The sequence below is a fragment of the Puma concolor genome, chromosome A3 (genome assembly GCF_028749965.1).
Source record: "Puma concolor isolate L17-30 chromosome A3, mPumCon1.1.hap2, whole genome shotgun sequence".
NCBI lineage: Eukaryota > Metazoa > Chordata > Mammalia > Carnivora > Felidae > Puma > Puma concolor.
Genome location: NC_141669.1, coordinates 136756342 through 136776067, shown reverse-complemented (window position 1 = coordinate 136776067; position 19726 = coordinate 136756342).

The following is a 19726-nucleotide window of genomic DNA, read 5'->3' as shown; positions in this document are numbered from 1 at the left end:
CCTCCGGGGGCCTTGGCGCGCGCATTAGAGTGGAGTTGAGCGGCTGGCAAATTTGGGTCCCAACACTGGCGAAGTTTGAGGCGCGCTCGGAGTTGGGGCGGGAGAGCAAAAGTTGGAGACGACTGCCTCTGGAGGCCGAGCACGCTCCACTGCAGGCGGCGGCTCCGGCTCGCTTTTTTTTTTTTTTTTTTTTTCTCTTCAATACTGTGGAAAAAAAAAAAAAAAGATGTACCCGAAAAACAACCAGGAGGAAAAAAAAAAAAAAAAAAAAAAAGCCAAGCCAGAGCTGCAGGCCGCCCGGGGCCGAGCCGCCGCCGGCAGTCGGGGGTCGTGGGGGGCCCCTCGCCCTCCCTCCCCGGCCGCCGCTTTCTGTAGGGGGCACTGCAGGGTTGTGCAATCTCGAGTGGGAAAGTTCCCCGAAACTTTGACGGCCCCCCACCCTCCTTCCCCGAACGCCGTTTCCTTGCGCGGAGGGGCCCGGGCCCCGCGCCCCACGGCCGCCCCGACGGTCTCCCCGCGTGCCCCGCTGTCCGGCCGGCCCGGGGCAGGGCTGGGGCGGGGGGAGGGCGTCCGGGCAGGGGCCCCGCGGGGTACCGAGAGGCCCGAGCCCCGCCGGGCGTGTGACCTGGGGCCGAGGCCCGAGCCGGGCGCCGCGGCGGGGACGTGGGCTGGGGCGCGGGGGGCAGCGGGCCCGGGTCGCGGAGCCATGCGGCGGCGGGGAGGACACGCGGGCGGGGGTCGCGGCAGCGGGGTCTCCGCCGCGGGAAGCCGCCCCGACCCCGGCTGCGGGCCCTCACGCCCGCGCCCGCTCCCGCGTCGCCCCAACTTGGCACACGCGTGTGTGTGGCGAGCGCTTCCTCGTGCCGAGCGCGGCGGGGAGCGGAGGCCGGGCCGGCTCCCGGGGCAGCGGCGCCGAGGCGGCCGCGCGACCCACACCTGCCGGGGGCGCGTCCGCGGGGGTCCCGGGCCGGGGCGCCCCTCACGTCCTCGCCCTGCTCTAAAGGACCACGTTCCTACGTGTCGCTCGTGAAACTAAAAAGGAACGTCAAGAAGACCTTGGGGAACCAGAAAAATGCATCAAAGCGAAGGAAGCGGGAGCGCCGAAGAGCCGGGCCGGGGAAGGGGCTGCGGCTTGCGGAGCCGGGCGACGGCGGGGGCGCCGACGAGGGGCGGACCCCGCGACCCCGCACGCCCCGCGGGAGGACACCCGGCGCCGCCGCCCGTCCTGCGCGAGGCGGCGGCCGGCGGGGGGTCGCCGACCCTGACTTAGCTCGTGCGGGGGCCATTCGGGGAGCCGGGGTGCACCCCGAAAATTATTTGCTCGTTTGGTCCCCCACCAGCCCCCCAGCGATGTGATCACACCCCCCCCCCCCCAATCCCCTCTCCCGGCGCACGGTCAAGCCCCCCTCTCCGTCCGCCCTCGGAGAACACATATTGTGAATAAACAACCGAGCCGGTGTTTCGGTCGGAACATCAGATTAGAAATGTGGTCCGCACGCTGTTCCTTTCTCTTGAGCACACTCATCACCTTGCAAAGCAGGCCCTTGTTTACTTCAACAGGCTCTCTCTCCCCGGGGCTAGAGCGCGGGCTTCCTCCTGGCAGGGGCCGTGTTTTATTCATCTTTGCACCCACCGCCATCGCACCTGGCTTGGAAGAGGCTCTGGATCGATGTTTATTAAATATGCGTATGAATGACCGAGAGCCCCGCGTTTTAGTCCCCAAACTGTCTGACCTCCGTCGAATGACTTTAAGCCTTTAGGGCCCTTATCTGTTAAGAAGGGGGGGGGGGGCGAGGAGGGGAATGTGGGGCTTTAATAATCCTTGTAATCCGTGCCCTGTCTACCTCTCTGGGGCTATTGTGAACATCAAGTAAGATAGGTGAAAACCTCTGTAAACCATCAGATGCTGAGCAAATACCGTATAGGATGGTTATTCATTCATCCCCTTCGCCGGGAAAGCTTTTAACAAAGTAATTCCCGGGCTTGTTTTTCAGCAGACGGTGGTCGCCCTTCCTGGTCAGTCTTAAATATTTATTGCGGGCCAATCTCGTTCTTACACTTAGGAAATCAATCAGGCTTCCATTTGTTTGAGAGAAATGAACAGTGCTCGCACACATAAATAATGGAAGAAAAATCCTCGTATTCCCAAAACAGCCACCCCAAGCAGCCCAAGAGCCCAACAGCACGGGTATCATGAAGAATCCAAGAGATTGGCAAAGGCAATGCCGTGCAGCTATAAGCCAGCCACAGCCAGGCACGGGATTGTGTGCATGAAACAGTGTTAAGTGAAAAGAAGAGGGCCCGGGAGGGGACAGGCACACTGGCCGAGACTGTATCCATGTATGCCCTGACCCATATTGGAAGGGGGGTGGGGGGGAGGATGTAAATCATTCTATTTGAATGTTCCTTGGCTGTTTAATTTTCCTGTCAAGTGGCTTAAGCCTGATTTTTTTTTTTTTTTTTTAAGCATTCCCTCATGGCCAAGTATGTGTTTCCTTGGAATTGAAATCTGGGTTGATGGTTTTATATTTTAAAAGCTTTCATTGTGACTCATTCTTGGCCCGGGATAGGATTCTGTAATACTCCCCGAGCTCAAAGAGCCTGGGTGTCCTGTTTCTTGGGCTCCGTTCATACCCACTTTCTAGCATTTTGCCAGTGGATCCAAGAAGTCACTTTTGGAGACAAGTGTTTTATTGTGTTCCTGTCATCTTCGTCAGTGTGGAAGGGAACCAGAAACATGGAATTTCCCGGCCGAAGCCAGAGGACCGCAGGGGCCGGAGAAGGTTTTCAAGCGCTGACGAGTTCGTGGTCGGACGATGTGGGTCAGCAGTGCGAGACTCACGCTCTGGTGAAGAAGTTGTAGGGGCAACGAGGCCGGTGAAGCCCTAATGTGGCCCCGGCATCTCGTGAGTGCTCCACAAACGGGCAACGTGGTTTGTGACAGCAGCCGCCTTGCTGACACACAGAAGGCCCTGCTCACGCAGGCTCTGCTCTCCCCGGAAGGCAGCGTCTCCAAAGTGCAGGGCATCGTGGTGGGAACTGGGCACGCTCCGAGCACATTTGCAAGATTCCTGTTCTGTGGCTTGGGAATCCAGATGTGTCTATAATGTACTCTCATGTTTGAGACTGTTTAAACAGTCTCACATAGACACCTTTTGACTTTGACCTTTTTAGCACCTATCGAAAGACAGATGGTCATTTTTTTTTTTTTTTAATCAAGATGAACAACAAAAGCCTGATGCATACCGTGTTTGCACAGATCTGACATAACAGGCAGTTTCTGGCCAGATTTAGGAAACAGGAACTTGATGTTCCATCTCCCCAAACAGCCCCTCGAAACCTTGAGTGTTTCCAACCTCAGAGAACTCCCCCTAGCTCTGTCCTCAGCCACGATGCCTCTCCCAAGCAGAAGAGCTCCAGATAGAGGCAACAGTTCTGTTTTGTCCCGACTCCATTTTACCAGGTTTTGAGACCAGACGGCTCAGTTCAGTGGGCATTTCCACAAACCTGGCAGCGGCCGGGTCTCGCTCTTGCCAGGCGCCGCTAGAAGGGGTGAAACGGAGCAAAACCCTTGCCTTCAAGGAATTTGCCGCGTGCCCCGACTCCACCCACACGCACGTTCTGACAGCCAGCCTCCACGCTGCGGCCGCGGTGACCTTTCCAAAGCACAGAGCTCATCATGTCACTGCCCGATTGAGGCCCCGGAACGGCTCCCTCTGGCCCACACCCGCGATGCTCAGCAGAAAACAGGTGCCCTCTAAGCCAGGCCCTCACTAATAGTAACTAATGATGGTCTTTTTGTGGTTGGCAGAAAAAAAAAAAAGAAGTTAATTGATGGAATAGTGTCCATTTTAGGTGTTACTTTCCTCACTCTTCTTTTTTTTTTTTTTATTTAAAAAAAATTTTTTTTTTTTTAACGTTTATTTATTTTTGAGACAGAGACAGAGCATGAACGGGGGAGGTCACAGAGAGAGGGAGACACAGAATCTGAAACAGGCTCCAGGCTCTGAGCTGTCAGCACAGAGCCCGATGCGGGGCTCGAACCCACGGACCGTGAGATCATGACCTGAGCCGAAGTCAGACGCCCAACCGACCAAGCCACCCAGGCGCCCCTCCTCACTCTTCTTAAGCCTTTGGACCATATTACCCCCTGGCTCTACGTACTACCAGACTATAGCTGATTGGTCCAGAATTCCGGATTTCATTACTTTTTTTTTTTCTTTTTTTTTCACATATCAACATTTCCTCATGTTCTGCCTGTGGCTGAAGTGCCTTCTCGACACGGTGGAGTGTCCCCTGGGATGGAGGCCTGGCATTCGAGGCCCTTCTCAACAGGCCCCCCCGGAGGGCTAAGCTTTCTGGGGCCTGGATTTCAAGTCTCCCCCGTCGGCTTGGCCGACTCTTCCTTCAAGATTTAGTCCCCTCTGTTGCCTGGTGTAACAAATGTTTGGGGGAATCGGTGAATTCGCAGATTGAGAGAAAGACGAGACTAAATATTTGAAGTACCCAAGAGTACCAGGTGGTCGGTACCCTAAATGGGCGGCATAGATAGAGAGTACGGTGACCCTGTCTCCTCCCGCCCCCCCCCACCCCTCGGCACTTGCTATGACTCCAGCCACACTGACCTTCTTACCTCAAACCTTAGCACGGGCTGGCCCCTGTCACCTGGGCTCTCCACGTGACTTGGCTCCTTCTCACGAGTCAGGTCCCAGCCCACCCCCTATAAAGTTGCCCCCCAACTACTTGCCCGTGTCCTTGGGAAAGGACTGGCCTCTCCCAGGGCCCTAGGCCCATCACACCCTGTACCCACACTCCGTCAACTTCAAGATTCAACCAACGTCTAACCTCATGGCTTTTGGTCTTTGAGGCCGAGGAAGAGACCTCTCTGATAGTAGCTCACACCAGCAAAGGATATCTTCAGCACTCCTCTCTCTCTCTCTCTCTGTCTCTCTCTCTTTTTCTTCCAGGACAATGTTGACACATATGTACTCAAATAAATCAACCTTCCCATCTTAACCATCTCCCTTGGCAGGAACAATAAATTGATGTGCCAAAGCAGGACTGACCTGCATGACTCAACCTTTGAAAAATATAAAGGAAATCATTGTGTTTTCATGGTAACAGGTATTGAGACACAGAGGGCTCGTCCATTTCTAGTTTTTTCCCATGGCTGTAGCCACTGACCTGTTTGTTGTATGCTGTGTGATGGGCGAGCACAGAGCTGGGCTGTAGTCCTCTCCAGATACCATCCCCGTAGCGTAGCTGTTTATGGGTCGGGACCCCTTTGGTTACATGTGACAGAACCCAAATCAGATTGGCTTAAGCTTAAATTAAGCAAATATCGTGGCCCAAATGACTTAACAACAACAACAACCGAACAACAGCAAAAACAACCTCAGCAAAGCTAGATCCAGAGGGTACATGGTATGAACAGTCTCTGTCTCTCTCTCTCTCTCTCTCTCTCTCTCCCTCTCTCTCTCAGCCCTCCTTCCTCTGTGTTGGTTTCATGCTCAGGCTGGCTCTCCCCAGGAGGTAGCAAATTGATATCTTGAAGCTCTGCTCTGGTATCTCACAGCATAGCAACCCCAGAGGAAGGACACTACTTTTCTCTAATGAGTCCAGCAGAAGTTCTAGAATTAACTCTCACTGACCTGTCCTGAGTCACATCCTTCTCTCTAGACCCTAAACCCTCAACTGAGGCCAGAAAGCAGCAATCATCTGATCAGTCAGGCCTGAGTCATGTGACGGCGTCTGGACTCAGGAAGGCGAGGGTGTCGGGGTCAGAGCCGCTCAAACAAAACGCAGTACACATTTGCCTTTTTTGGGATCAGTGTGTTGGACCCAAGAAAAGGGATATTGGGTGCTCAAATGCAACAGATTTCTGCCTTAGGCCAGTTTTCCATCCTTGCTCTGTGCCCTTTACACATCACCATCTGCCTTTCCTTGAAACTCCCTCCCCGACTTCCAGCACTTTGGGCGTGACTGGTTCTCCTCCACAATCCCTCTGTCACCCAGCCCCCGAATGCTGATTTGCCCCCAGTCTTTTGTCCTTGCTTTTCTTTCTTTCTTTCCTTTTTCAGTTACTTATTTTATTTATGTTATTTTTTCAGAAAGAGAGAGAGCCTGCGAGCAAGCAGGGGAGGGACAAAGGGAGAGAGAAAGAATCCCAAGCAGGCTCTACACTCAGCGTGAAGCCCCACACAGGGCTCAAACCCACCACCCCGGGATCATGACCTGAGCCGAAATCCAGAGCTGGACGCCCAATCGACTGAGCCACTCGGGCGCCCTGTCCTTGCTTTTCTTGTCCTATCAACCTGCTGTGGTTTCAGGTGCCGGCTACCTGTGGGCTGTCTCCACGGATGCCACCCTCTGCTCTTGTCGCTCATTCTGAACACATTCCGGCCGCACAAAGCTGCCTGGGTGTCCTACAGAGGCCACACCGGTCCCTGGTGCCTCTATCTCTTGCTTTCTCTCCAAAGTTCGGCAGCAGACCTAGAGAAGAGTTTTCTTTGGCTCTCTATTAGATGTGACTTCGCTATTCTCCCCTGAGGGCACGACAGGGAACCCCGGCTTCCCATCTAGGGATGCTCCTCCTCTGTTGCAGATCTCCATCAATGGCACTACTCGTCATTTGGTCCCCATAGACAGATTCGGTCCCCCTTGTCAGCATCCGCCGCGGGCAACTCCTCTTTGCCCGAGTCAGTATACCACTCCCGACCAGATGCTGCCATGTCTGTGGCCCTTCCCCCTTTCCCTCCCCATGGCCACTCCATTGGTCTCGTCTCTTTTGCCCAGAAAATCACAACCACAGCCAGTCTACCCGGTCTCCATGCTCCCAATGCTGGTCCCTGCTGTGGGACAGTCTCTAAACCATCACCCTTCTGCAAAGACCAATCGGTTCATGTTCCTCTCCCAGTCAGACACTTGCTTTTTCACCCTGCTGCCTACAGGAAAAAAACAAACTCCTTAACTTTGCCTCTAAAAGCCTAATGTGCCCATGGTCTCTCGAGCTACACCTACTGCAAATCCTATGTCTTGTGGAACATTCTCTGCCCACTCTGTGCTTACGGTTTCTGTTCCTTTTGACATGTGATATCCTCTGCCTGGAACAGGTGCCTCCATTTCCACCCTCTTCTCCTGGAAACTTCTCAAGATCAAGCTCAGACGTCACTGGTGAGGCTTCCCACCCTCCCCCGGCCCCCCGGCCCCCAGGGAACATCAGTCACTTTCACTTCTTGGAGCACAAAGCACCACGTTCATTCATGGCCTGCAGGAGACGCCATCTTGTCTTGGGTCCTCACATCTGTCGCCTCCACTAGCCAGGGATTCGGGGAGGGCAGGCACTGGCCGACACACCTCTGAGTCTCCAGTGCCTGCCAGCGGAAGCACTCACACGTCGCGCATGACCTAATGAATGACATGTGAACATCCTGAATGGGGGGGTGGGGGGCGAGGTGGGCCCGCCGGGGTCAGAGGGGGCTGGGAGGCATCAAAAGCATCACAGTAGGAAGATGCATCCTTCTTTACAACACAGCCCAGGGGTCAGGATGTGAGGTTTGTGAGGCTGGGCCAAGCGGAGTCCAGGCAGATGTCTTTGGGGTCTGCTACCTGTAATCGGGAGCCATCCGTAAGCCCAAAGGCCTCAAGGGGTATTTGGGCTAACGAGAAGGTTGTGATGAAAGGGACAGAGGGGAAAAATCCAGCTAAATTTTGTGTCTCCAACTGGCACTTCTCCTCTTCCCTTCGAAAGGCCAGCTCATCGTCAGCTGGCCGTCTAAATCAATTTGAGTCTCAAGGTTGGATTGTCGGTGATAAACACATGTCCCTGGTACCCTCTTTCTCTTTTTTTCTTTCCAAAGTTCAGTAGCAAACCTAGTTAAATGTTTCCTTTGGCTGTATTAGATGTGACTTCACTATTCTCCCCTGATGGCATCGACAGCCTGATTCGTGTCTTCTTGATGGAAATAAAGGCTGATTGAGTCGGACTCGTGTCAAATTATCTCTGGAAATATGACTGGACGTGGGGTCTGGGTGAGGCTCATTCGATTCTCTCTGGACGCTCCATTTCTCAGGAGGAGCCAGGGAAGTGGGTGGGATGTGTTTTACCCACACCTTCCAAAGGAGAGACGTTCTCAGGTCCGTGGAGACGGCAGAGTGGTGCACCTCGAGGTACCCGCGGGCCACTCGCGCGCAAGGCCCAATCCAAGGAGGGTGGGGAAGGCTAGGGTAGGTCTGGAGAGAAGCCGAGCGCCCCCCGACTCCTCTGCATGGGTGCTATCTCCTACGACAAAGGTTATCAGGATCAGGATGTTTAGCGCCTCCTTGTTGCCCCGAGGACCATTTCCAGCAATCGGTTATTAAGATCTGAGTCAATCAATGAAGGGACCAATCGCTTTACCAATATGGAAGAATTGAACCCCTACCACGAGCCCAGCACTGCAGGAGATGTTAGAGGTCTGTGTGACATACTCTGCTCTCAAAGAACTCACAGCCTAGCTGGGGACACAAAGCCAACAGACGGGAAACAATTAGTGAGCAATGGAGCTTGAAAAAATATGCCAAAGTGACTATAAAGGCAGCGACGGTTCAGAAAAGGGAGAGATTGATAATTTCAGCAGAGGCCTCCTTCATGAAGGAGGTAGAGGAAAACCTATGCCTTGAAGGACAGGAAAAGGCTTCAGCAATGGGAGGGCATGGCACAAAGGGGAGCCTGCCTGAGCTGGGTGAACCCCGAGGTGGGGAGAGGGGAGGAGGACGCACACCTAAATTATGGCAGAGCGAGATCTGGAGGGCCCTGGAAGTCAGGGCTTGAATTTTGATGTTTACTCAGTTCACAAACGCTTACTGTGTGCCTGCTGGGTGCTGGCCACTGAGAATGGTGCTGGAGATTCAGGAATGCACAAGACCCAAGGAGAGTCAGACACAAGAATATCTCATAGTAAGTGCTACCGTGGATGGACGCCCCAGGTGCACGGAGACCAAAGGGGAGCAGCCAGCCCAGCTCGGGGAAGATCTTTTTTTAAAAAAAAAATTTAATGTTTATTTTAGAAAGAGAGAGAGAGAGAGGGAGAGAGAGACAGAGTGTGAGTGGGGAAGGGGAAGAGAGAGAGGGAGACACAGAATCGGAAGCAGGCTTCAGGTTCCAAGCTGTCAGCACAGAGCCTGGTGCGGGGCTCGAACTCACGAACTGTGAGATCATGACCCGAGCTGAGGTCAGAGGCTTAACCGACTCAGCCGCCCAGGAGCCCCCAACTCAGGAAAGATTTAAGCAAGCTTCTTGGAGGGTTTCTCATGGAGCGCTAGAAATTGGCAGGATGTCGTAGGGGCAGAGGCATGATCTGGGCACGTCCAAAGATGTTCACTGCAATGTTGTTTATCAGAGCAAAAACATGGAATCGATCTGAATTTCCAACAAAAAGTGGCCAGTTAAATAAATTATGGTCCATCCAGAAGGAATCCCATGGAGCAGTAAAAAAAAAAAAAAAGCGGCTCAGTATATAGTGATTTGGAAAGGTCTCCAAGATACAGTGTTAAGAAAAAAAAAATGGCAGGGGCACCTGGGTGGCTCAGTTCGTTGAGCATCCGACTCCTGATTTTGGCTCAGGTCATGATCTCACGGTTCATGGGATTGAGCCCCGCATTGAGCTCTGCACTGAGTATGAGGCCTGCTTGGGATTCTCTCTCTCCGTCTCTCTCTGCCCCTCCCCACCTTATTATGAATAATAAATAAATAAATAAATAAATAAATAAATATTTATATATATAAATATTTATTTATTTATTTATCAATAAAGGAACTTAAAAAAAAGAAAGAAAAAAAATTGCAAGATCCAGAAAAATATTGTTTGCCATCTTTCATGTGAGGAACACATAAATTTCATTGGTAAATGACTAGGCTGTCTCTGGAAAGAGACACAAGAAACACGGAATGCCGGATGGTTCCCAGGGAGGGGAAGGGAGAAGAAGACAGAGAGGAAGGCTGTCACTCAGGCTTGGCGAGAAGTGACTCCACAAGGAGACAGGGCTCGAAGCTTGAATTTTAAAAGGTGCTGAAGGCCACCCAGGTGGATGGTAGAGAAATAGTCTTCTGGGTGGGGTGGACAGCCTAGGGTGTTGATAGACTGCAGGGGAACGTTGGGAGGAAGGTTCTCTTGGGACAGGCAGCTGTGGGGTCAGCAAAGCCTGGACCGCACAGAGAATGAGGTGCTGGGCTGAGTTCACACTTGGTTCCAACATCACTCGCTCACTCACCCCATCAGCCAGCATCATGTGGACCTAGGATGATGGCTTTTGAACGTGTGAACTTGTGGTCTCAGTCTGGCCGTGCTGTTGTAACAGAATACCCCAGACTGGGGGGGCTCGTAAACAACGGAAATCTATTCCTCACAGTTCTGGAGGCTGGAGGTCCCAGATCAAGGTGCCTGCACAGTCATGTTCCGGTGGCTAAAGCCAAGGAGCTCTGTGGGGTCTCTTTTACAAGGAAGGGCGCTGATCCCATTCGTGAGGACTCCACCCTCATAACCTAATCTCCTCCCAAAGGCCCCACCTCCTAACGCCATCACTTTGGGGGGGTTCAGATTTCAACAACCGAATCTGTGGGGGCGTTCAGACCCCAGGGGCGTGGCCACGCTGAATTGTATTTCCTAGAATTTCCTTCCTTGCTTGTTGACAGTGAGTCTGGGCTACAAGGAGATGCCTGCAAGATTTGGAAGGTGCTGTTCCCAACTTGGGGTGGTGGTGCCTTCCCACGGTCCCTTTTCTAGGAGGAGGAAGCAGAGAATAAGCAAAAAATAAAAAACGTGAACTCAGAGACTGAGAAGTGCCAGGAGGAAACCAAAGGGCAAGGGGCGGGTGTAGACCAGGATATTTCAGGAGGGCCGCTGGGAACGTGTGGCGTTGACCTGCGCCCTGATGGGCAGCAGGACCCACCATGTAGACAGCACTCACACGGAGGGAATGTTGAGGTCACAGGCTTGGAGGCAGGATGAGCCCCGAGTCTCGTAGGAACAGAAAGGAGTGGGGTGGGCTGGCACGTAGCATGCTGGGTGAGATCAGAGCCGCGGGTCTCCCTGTTGACCTTGGAGGTCAAAGTCAGGAGACTGGAATTTGCTCTAAGAGCATCCTGGGGGTCAAGGCCTCTTTCAACGTTGGCCAAGTAAAAGCCCACATGTGACTTTTAGAAAAGTGGGGAAGAAACACGGTCTTAGTGCATGTGGGTGGATGTGTCGGGGGGCGGGGGGAGGAGAGAATTTCACATCCTTGGTCTTTGTCTCAGGCCAACCTGCAGTCCTTTCCATCCTGCATCAGTGCTACGAGGGCCCGACTGCCTTCTCGTTTCACCAGAATTCCATCTTTCCAAAGAAATCAGACTTCCTCCCTCTAAGGAGTTCTTTCCAGGGACCCTGATAAAAGAATTATGTGAAGCCAAATAACTCGTGTGGTTTTATGCCTCATTTCCCTGGGATGCCATTAGCCACATCACCTCTTTACTTGACAGAATTTCCTACCCTGTTCCACCTGGAACAGAGGAAAAACAGGAAGGAGGACATGGTGTCGGGAGGTTGGCTTGGGAGAGGTGGCCTTGGGGAAGGAAGTCCGGCAGAGGGAGCGTCTCTTCAAACAAGACAGATGGCAGCCATCTTCCCAAGGGGTCACTGGTCAGCCCCACATACTCTGGCTCCTGTTCCAAGCCTCCTGGCCATAGCATCTCTAATTGATTTGGAAATAACGAATGTTATGGGATGGACGCCCAGAGACCATGCAGGCCAGAGAAGTGAAGCCATTTGTCCAAGGCCACACAGCTGCCCAGTGCCAGCATTGGCCTTGAACCCAGTTCAACTCCCAGAGCAGCCCTTTAGTGCACTATCCTGTCCCTTAGAGACAACTTAGTGCCTTCCCAAAGTCCTCTACGAAGCCCAGTATCTCTTGCGTGTGGCTCTCAGGAAGGATGGGCGCCATTTCTCACTTTGGAGATGCAATCGCTTATCCAGTTCAGAAGCAAGGGTTCGGGTGAGGTGTGCAGGTCAGAGGGAACGGAAGCAGGGAACCATTTACGTGCTGGTAAAAGGGTTCAGGCCCTCTTGCCAAGCCACACACACTTAGAACACATCCAGCTTTTCTTGGAACCATCTGGTACACAGTGCATCCCCGACTGATGTTGGGTGGATGGGTCAGTAGGTGACTGACCACCTGGTGGGGGTGCTGGCCATCCTCACTTGTCTCCCGTCATTTAAAGACCTAAAACTCTACCTTCAGGAAGTCTTCTCGGATTGATGGGAGAATGAATGGATTCTTTGGCCTTGACTAGTGTTTCTGGACTCATTGGTCATTCCGGGAAAGGTTCCAGAACTGAGTCTCATTGGCCTGACTTTGGCCACACAACCCAATTAGTTGCTCTCACCAGGAGAATGAGGCTCCATCCAGCCCAGCCTGGTTTGCCTACTCATGAGAGAGCCAGAGGTGGGCCCTCTCCCCCAGCACACCGACTGGGGCAGAGGTGGGGGGATGCTTTCCCGAAGAAAATCACAATATCCTACCCGAAGAAGGAGAAGTAGACGCCGGGCAGGCAAGGAGCAGAGAGCCCCACAGACTGAAAAGCAAGGATTTCCTTATCTCCCTCCCAGAGCCACAAAGGGCTGTGGGACCTTGTATACCCAATTCACTTCTATATTATGCTCAAGCAGAGTGAGGGCTTTGTAAATATTTGAGCGAATGAAAGAATAAATGAATAGCAAATGAATGAACGAACCTCCTGAGAGCAGAGGCCGTCCTCACGATGGGAAAAAAGCGGGGCCCCGACCAGAGCTGCGGGGAATGGCCGGGCCCCACGCTCAGCGGGCTTGGCCTGGGAGTCAGTCCGGAAGCCCAGGCCGTGTGGAGAGTGTGTGCAGGGCCACGGAGGCCGGGTCGCATCCCTGCCAAGGGCACTTGGGCCTCAAGTTCGGCGCGAGGCCACGCACGCTGGCAAGCTGGTGGCAGGTCTGTGGGCTTAGGGTGCGGTGTGGTGTGAAATGAGGGGATCTCTCCTCAAATGCATCCGCCTTGGCCAGTGGCCCTGGTCGGGGAGGAACTTTCCAGGTAACAGATGGATCCGGAGTGATAGGAGAGAGCCCCCGGGCGTGATAATTTCCTTGCTCCTTGAAAGCTGAGCCCAGAAGGGAGAATCATTGACAGGCATTCTTTCCCCAGATGGGGGATGGGCTGCGGGAGGCCTGAAACAGGAGATGACCAGATGACGGGGCAGCGTGGCCTCCCCGGAGGCTGGCCTGGCCCGCGTGGGGCTCTCCGGGCTCCTGACGGCAGTGCTGGGCAGATGTAACTGTGACCGAACCTGTAATTCTTTAGTTTCCGGTTAAGGAAGTTCTAATGGACAATCTTGAGCATTTACCTTGTAGGAAGGGGAGGAGAGGGGCCTGAAGGCAAAACAAAGATGCCTTGGGATGCTTTTCACGCAAATCTACACCTGAGTTCCCCGTGTGGAGGGAGAGGCTGTTTCATTGCTCCTTGATCTTTTAAAATGAGAGGTGCCTGGAGGGCCACCCAATTTGGAGGCCCCCCCAAAGGGCATACTGGTAAAGGAACACCCCAGGCTCTCAGCTCATGGAGAAACAGCATCCCAGTTTTCACGAAACTCTGCCTAACCAGGTTCCTTCTGGTGTGTGTGTGTGTGTGTGTGTGTGTGTGTGTGTCTGCTGTAGCCACAACTAAGTTCAGCACCCGAAACGAATCGCCTCCCACAACCGGGAAGCCAGGGCCGCTAAGCCTCCCCATTCCGCAGACAAAGAAGCAGTTGTATGTGACTGACCTGAGGTCACAGAGACATAGAGCCAGGCTGAAACCCAGGTCTGACTGGTTCCAGAGCCCACACCCAGCCCCTCGATCACACTGTTAACTGGGGGAAGGGGATCTACTAACGTCACCCATGACATTCGTCAACCCACTCAGCTGAGAGCACCTTGTAAGAAAGTCCTCCGAGGTCAAACCTCCGCAAAGTCCCCAGGAACAGGAGCGTGCAACCCAGTCGTCAACAGACATTGACAGAGTACCCGCGACATGCCCGGCACAGAGCTGATGGCTGGGGATGCTTCGGCCAGCGTGACCCAGGGGCCCTGCCTCTGGGCAGACGGGAGATTCCCATGAAGGGTGATCTGGGAAGGCCTCCAGGAGGGGGTAACGTTGGAGCAGAGAGACCATCCTGGAAGAGTGTCGCCTAGAGAAGGAATAGCAGGAGGGCGGGAGCCTGGCTGATGCACTCACAAAAAAGCGGGGGAGGGGGAGGGCATGGGGAAGAAACACAGCAGGGACCAGAAGGTGATGCAGAGCCTGAGAGGCTGTGGGAAGGACCGTGGGTCTGGCTGAATCTAATGAGGCTCTTGGCGACCCCTGGGGTCTGTACGCGTGGGTCCTCTCGAGGTGGGGAAGGTTCAGCTCCCCTGACGGCTGAGGTTAGCAGCACTCCCTCTGGACGGAAGCGTTCATTCAGGCCTTCCAAACTACATCCCCGCGGAGAAGGTTCTGAGCCTTGGTGGGGGGGGCGGGGTACAGGTGAACCTTCCTGCTTCTCACGCCTCGGGCTCTAGATGGTGGCCCCGTGGCTGGTTACCGTCTCCATGTGACGGTGACTCAGGGGCTGGATCACGCACGTGGACACTGTGAGGAACCTGGGAGACACGCTGTGGACCTGCCCGGACATGACTGTGTCATGTCATCGACCGGGTCGCCTGTCTCTTGGTTTTCAGAAGGGATATCACCTCCCGTGGATGCTCGGAAAGGCAACTGGGCTGCAGAGAAGCCTGCTGGACGCTCCCCTGTGTCCTACAGGAGCGTGATGAGTGTTCATGAGCGCCAGCCGCAGGGAGAGGGACAGGCTGCGGGAACGTGGGGGGCGGGGATCACCCACAGTCAGGAGCTAGTGGCCCTGGTTGGGGCCCAGCGGCTCCTCGGCGAAGCTCCCCTATGTGCCTCCCCAAACTGGCTGGGTATGGCCTGACCTTTACTTTCCGTACACTCTCGTTTAAAATTTTTTTTTCCTGGTTCTTGGCTCTGGAAAAAGTGGGAAACCGTATACAGGGACCATACTGTTGACGTCTTGGTCAGAGAGGAGGAAAGATTTCACAGTTACTGCGAGAAAACACCGGTTGACGTGGGGGCTCATAAATCACGCCCACGTTTATGAATTTGTGGGTATGGGTCTATACGGTATTTTTCCTTTTCTCAAGAAGCGAATTTAAGCTGCAGACTCTCCGACGAGGCCCCATTAAATAGGGCCTTTCTCCTGCCTGCTGAGGGCTGCTTTTATAAGAGTGTTTATCAAATGGAACCTGAATCCGTTTCCCTCCACTGGGAGGGCAGGGGCCATGCACTCCGGGGCCTTCGAGGGAGGCGAGCACGGCTTCTTTGCACAAAGTTCATGAAATCAGAGACAGCAAAGGTGCCTTCCTGAGCAGGGAAGCTTCCCAGGCAAAGGAGGAATGGCTCCCGGTGCCCAGATTGGCAAGACGGTTGACCTTTGTGTCGGGCACATTGCCCGGATCCTCTCTGGCAGCCAGATGCTTCTAACACCGCCCTCTCGTGTCCCCCGCCCCCTTCAGCCAGCCTGCAGTCACCGGGCTCTAAAACGGCTGCTGAATAAACTATCGATCAAATAACAAATATTTTTAGCATCCATCATGTGCGTGCCACTGGGTTAAGACCTAGAAAATGTATGGGGCTTTGGGGAGGGGGAATGAGGTTCTCAGCTATGAATGATGGCAAAAACATGGCACGCCAGTGCCCACTCGCGCCTCCCGTGCTCCGAGCAGACATTGCTAATCGATCACTGTGTGTGTAGCTCCCCAATTCTCTGTTTGACACTGGGCCCCTGGTTGGGGGGGGGGGGTTCCTCCTTGGGAAGGTCTATTAGGACATAGGCTCTGGGAGACGAGGGGTCACCTGCTTGACCGGCCAGAGGCATCCCATCAATCCCGGGGATCAGTGGAATAACAGACATCATGCTGTCCTCTTCTGCATGTCTTGGGAGGATTAGAAACCCACCCCTTGTATACAAAGCAAAGACACAGGTGATGACAGCCAGGTCAGGAAGCCAGGCCTAGGCTTTCTGCCGTGTTGCCACTCACCTGCACCAAGGCCACCCTGAACGACTTCCTGGAGGTGCAAAGAATGAAGAAGAAATAAAGCCCAGACGGGACTGGGGACAATGGGGTCTTTGCAAAGCCTCTCCACAGAACAGCTAATTACGTTACGTATTTCATGGAGCCCCGGTCGCTACGCTGAAGCTGCCGTCGCTCTCACACGGCAGAACTCTCACAGCGACCCGCGTCCCCCTGCGGTGCGTCACTGGTCCTCTGCGTGTGTCCGGCCACCTGAATGCAGTGGGGCCTCAGCTCCCTCCAGGTGAGTGCCGGAATCAGGCACGTCGAACGTGGGGTTAACGCCACCAGCAGCCCCTGCACGAAACCCGCGTAGACCGTCTACCTGAGGAGGTAGGCGTTACTCTTATCTCCATTTGATAGGCGGGGAAACTGAGGCTCAGAGCGCTTAGCCATCATTTCACAAAGGGGGAAAGGGAGCTCGGAGAAGGGAAGTCCCTTGTTCAAGGCCACACAGCTAGGGGGCAAGAGAGCCAGAACTCAAACCCAGACTGCATGACCCTCTTAGGGCCTGGTACATTTCAGCCAGTCCCTCTAGCAGAGGGTCTCCGAGGGGGAGGCAGGTGAGAGCTGAGCCCACACGTGGGCTCAGAGCTGAGGGGTTCTCGCTTGGTCAGGAAGGTCGGCTGCTGCTCCTCGGGGAGACTTCTGGCCACCACCATTCCAGGACCTCTGGTCCCAAGTAGGAAGCAATGGGGGACACACTAGGAGCCCAGCCCACATTGGGACCACGTTCTGGGGGCCCTCGGCTGCTGTTTGGAATGTTCTCTGGGCCATCCATTTTCCCCAGTGTCGCTGGCTATCGGAGCTCCACACAGCCTGGAACAGTCCCCTCCACAGACGGGTCCACCCTCTCCTTTGCAGCTTCCTAGCCGGGACCCAGCGCCAGGCTCCAGGGTCTCAGCTGTCTGCCACCTTCTCCCAAAGAGGTTCAACTTCAGATTCCTCTGGGTTATATTAGTTTCGTGTGGCTGCTATCATGGAGTGCCATAAACTGGGCGGCTGACAAAAATAGGGATTTACTCTCTCACAGTGCTGGAGGACAGATGTCTGAAATCAAGGTGTGGGGCGCCTGGGGGACTCAGTCAGTTAAGCATCTGACTTCGGATCAGGTCATGATCTCATGGTTCATGGGTTTGAGCCCCACATCAAGCTCTGTGCTGACAGCTCGGAGCCTGGAGCCTGCTTCGGATTCTGCGTCTCCTTCTCTCTCTCTGCCCATCCCCCCCCCCCCCCCCCCGTTTCTCTCTCTCTCAAAAATAAACATTAAAAAATTTTTTTTTATGAAATCAATTTGCAGACAGGGCCACATTCCCTCTGCAGGCTCCCAGGGGAGGGTCCTTCCTGGTCTCTTCCAGACTCTGGTGGCTCCTGGTGTTCCTTAGCTTGTGGCCCCATCCCACCAGTCTCTGCCCCCATCTTCACACCGGCTTCTTCCTTCTGTGCCTTGGTGTCCTCTCCTCTTCTAATAAGCACACCAGTCATTGACTTTAGGGCCCACCTAAATTGTCCAGGATAATTTCATCCCAACATCCTTAACTAAATACACCTGCAATGGCCCTATTCCCAAATAAGGTCACTGAGGTCCCAGGTGGATGTGAAATTTGCGGGGGCACCTCTCAGTCCACTACAGGGGTCCTTAGGGCAGTGGCTGGCTGTGGGCAGGGATCCCTGAGCATCCAGGGCGGCCGTCAGATCCAGATGCCCCGGAAGAGAGGGTAATATCAGCAGCCAGGGCTCCCCGTGCTCACTATCCCCGTGGGCATCACTCCCCTAAGAGTGGGGCTTTCTCACAGTGGGGTCTGCACATACCCCGTTCTCCAGGGAGGCTTCAGAAAGGGCCTGTGTTGCCTTCTTTTCTTTAGGGGCCAGATGGAGATAAGGTCACCTTGATTTCACCATCATCATCATCATCACCACCAATTTTTGCTTTGTTTTTGGTGTGTGTGTGTGTGTGTGTGTGTTTAACTTGTTTCATTTCTTAAAAGGCGCACTGGGGCCAGGAAAGAGTCTTTAGGTCCTTGTAATGTTTGCCACAGGCTGACAGAGGATCCATTGTCCTTAGGGCCGGGGGCCCTCTGGGGAGATGTCAGTCTCTCTCCTTCTGGGGCCTGGGGCTGGTCTCAGCTGTCCCCGAATCCGGATTTGCTGGGAAGTGGGCTGCAGAATGGACCCCGGGAGAGTCATAAACCCCAGGCAGGAATGAAGCATGGTTTAAAATGTGAGGATTTGAATGGAATAATATACAGCCTGGGAGATAAGCCTCTTACTCCAGGCCTGGATTGCTGTAACAAAGCCCACAGATGGGATTACTGCAAAGAACTGAACCAGGAAAGAAACATAATGACCTGTGTGCTCAGCAGGCAGAGAAGCCAAAGCCTCTGCCCTTATGGAGCTCCCCCCCTCGCACTGAGCTCCCGGGGTACACCCAGCACCCCCAAAGCTTCTCCACACAGGATCCAGAGGAAGCGTTCAAAAATCTGATAAGTGGAGCTCTATCAGATGGTCCAGTAATAACTATATTATTGCAAATGACAGGGGTTTTAGATTTTTAAAAATATATTTATATATTTTATATATACTATATACTGTACAAATATGTATTTATTATATATGTGTATGACCCTTGGAGTCTATCTGGATCTCCCTCCCACCTTGGCCAAGGGCAGTTGTTGAGAATGAAGGTCTTCTCCACCTCGCAGTGAGCAGTGCCCCCCCCCACCCCCTCCCGCCACCCCACAGGGCTTCTCTGAGCCACCCCAGACCCGCAGAACCCCACTGGCTCACCACCTCCCTGCTGGCGGTTCCTGACTTCTTTTGGGGGAGAAGTTGATGCACATTTCTGCCTGCAAACCCTCTATTCTTTGAAAGCCACACACAGCTCCTGAGACCAAAAAACAACCAACTTTGCCCAGATTTGAAGGGTCCTCGACAGGGCCGAGGGCCTTGGAGGAAAGAAAACGTTCTCGCCAGGGAATAAATGCATCCCTCAGTAGGGAAGATGCCTGGAGTGTCCACCTGGATTCCAGAACTCTCCAAGCAAATCCATGGGCACCACTGTCAGGTGGCTTCTGAAGCACCTGGCATAATGCTGGGCACAGGAAAGGTGCTTGATAACTACGCGAGAAGGCCAAATAGCAAAAACATTAATCATCACGCTAATTATCAGTGGCCCTTATTGGGCACTCATGAGGAACCAATCTCTGTGCGGAGCACTTTATTTATTTTTTTTAAGTTTATTCATTTATTTTGAGAGAGCAAGCAAGCAGGGGAGGGGCAGAGAGAGAGAGAGAGAGGGAGAATCCAAGTAGGCTCCATGCTGTCAGCACACGGCCCGATGTGGGGCTCAAACTCATGAACCATGAGATTGTGACCTGCGTGGAAACCAAGAGTCGGACGCTTAACTGACTGAGCTACCCAGGCGCCCCGGAACACTTTATCCTCAACAAGAAGACGCACGCCTAACCCAGATGGTGGCAAGACCGGGCACATTTGGGCTAGGGGCAGGGGAGAGAGATGGGTGGACATCTGCCCAGCCCTCTGGAAGTTCATGTCTAGTTAGAAAGACAAGTATCGAA